A 2066-nucleotide genomic window follows, 5' to 3' on the forward strand; every position below is an offset into this window, starting at 1 on the left:
GACCCTACCGCTGCGTTCGGTATTTAGAGGGTTATCCACACTTGTGGCTGAAAGCAACCAGTCCCGCTCGACTCCTTCAGTCCTGAGGAGCAGCAGCGAGGCCTCACTGAGCCAAAGAGAGGATTTTAGGGAAGACCCAGGTTCCCAAATCACTGACGTGCGCTAAACCCGACAGAGCGGGAGCCTGGGAGCTGCTGGAGGCTCCCAGGGAAGGGGATCGGCGCCGCGAAGCGGGACGACGCCCGCGGAGAGAAGGGGGCGAGCGTTGGCAAGGAACTGAGGAGCGGAGAAAGGAATTGAACGCCGTAACCTGGATGCGACTTTAAAAAATAAAAATAATAAAAATCGAGGAATGAATAAAGAACGAGCTACTGCAGGTGCCAGGACCAAGGCTCCCACCACGCTCCTGGCACCGAGCAGCTGAAATCCTCTAAGCTGATTTGCTTTACTGGGGTTCACTGTGCAATCTCCTTTTTATTTCCTCTGCTGGGCGGAACCACGCTTTTTGTTACGGACCAGCACACCTGCACGAACACTCTCCGCCCTGCGGGGATCACCCGTCCCACCACGGGAGGAAAAATAGCACCTTTAGTCATTTGGCTTTCTGGTGAGGGGTTGTTTTTTGTGGTGGGTTTCAAGATACCATCACCACAGACATCGTATAAAATTGCTCCACAGCAAGGAAAGAGTGAGGTCTTCAGCTTTTTTTTTTTTTTTCTTTTTTTTTTCCTTTTTTTTTTTTTTTTAAAAAAAAAAAGCACCAGAAGCAAAGAGGTGAAGGGTAAAACGAGCTTCTTCTCAGGAACAAGACACTTCCAAAGCACTTTGTTGCTGTTGTCATTTAGGTGTAGCTGGAAGAAGGCAACAGTGGCCGATATGAACAGGGAGAATCCAAGTACCCGGAGCAGCCCCACAGAGTCTGTTAGGAGACACTGGGAGAGAAACCTGTTTTGTTTTTTTTTTTTTAAAAAAAGTTTATTTGAAAATTTACGTGAACCAATGCAGCTAAAGCTGAAGGTTTTTGTCATGGATTAAGTAGGTGTTACGCCTACCAGTGATGAATGAAACTTTTTAGATGGGTGAGGAAGAACAACGTACCCAGGTGACAAAGTCTAGGGGCTGGGAGAAGCAAGATCTCCCCCCCAGCTGGGATCTCCTCACCTTGGCTTCTCACCTTTCCCAGTTCATCCTGCACTTTGCTATATGCCTCATTTTTCCTGCGGTTTGCATATATTACGAAAAAAAGGCAGCTGAGCAAAGGGAGAAAAGTGAAGATATTTGCAGAGAACTACAGGTAGAGAATTACCTGTGTCCTTTATAGCAACGGGTGCTTCTGGAAGCACCAACATGTGTTTCAGTGACCAAGGAGAACCAAGGCTGGAAGACGGGACGTGGGTAAGATGCCAGTAGGTCCAAGAAACATCATAATCTTTCTCTGATGGCGATTCTTTTGGAAGCTGAGAAAAGAATTCATAAGGCTGTAATCTGACTTGCCTTTTGATCTATTTGGCTCCACGCAAAATAATAAAAACTCTCTTTAAATAACTTTGCAAAAGGCCTGTACCATCAAGGGAAGCCCTCCAACACACACATCGATTTGCTTTCACAATGTTAGCTTGTAATTCCACTGCTGCTGGGATTTTAGCACACAGACAAGGTGTTAAAAAAAAAACAACACACAAAAAAACCAACCAACCGCCACCAAAAACAAAAACCCTGCTTCGGACACAAAAACCTCCCCGGTGCTCGGTTGAGGGTGGGAAGGGGATGAGGACTCATGCTTCACCCAGCCTCCCCATCGCACACCTGCAGAACCTCTACCTCGCTGCATGCACCCGGCTGGCTCGGCCGGGGGGCGGCCAGGGCTGGGGCTGGTCGTGGAGGGAGAAGGGGGAAGGCGAAGTCAGCCGTGCCACCAGCAGCGACCCGGCTAAGACAGTATCTGAGTGGAACAGAGAAGGACTTGTTTAGAAAACACGAGTTATTTTCACACAATGGACGACAACAAGGCTACTTAGTTTTTCCAACATACTCCTTCTTCCCCCACCCTCCCTCCCCCTACAAAC

The sequence above is a fragment of the Athene cunicularia genome (assembly GCF_003259725.1).
Source record: "Athene cunicularia isolate RWA chromosome 20 unlocalized genomic scaffold, athCun1 chr20_part1, whole genome shotgun sequence".
Lineage (NCBI taxonomy): Eukaryota > Metazoa > Chordata > Aves > Strigiformes > Strigidae > Athene > Athene cunicularia.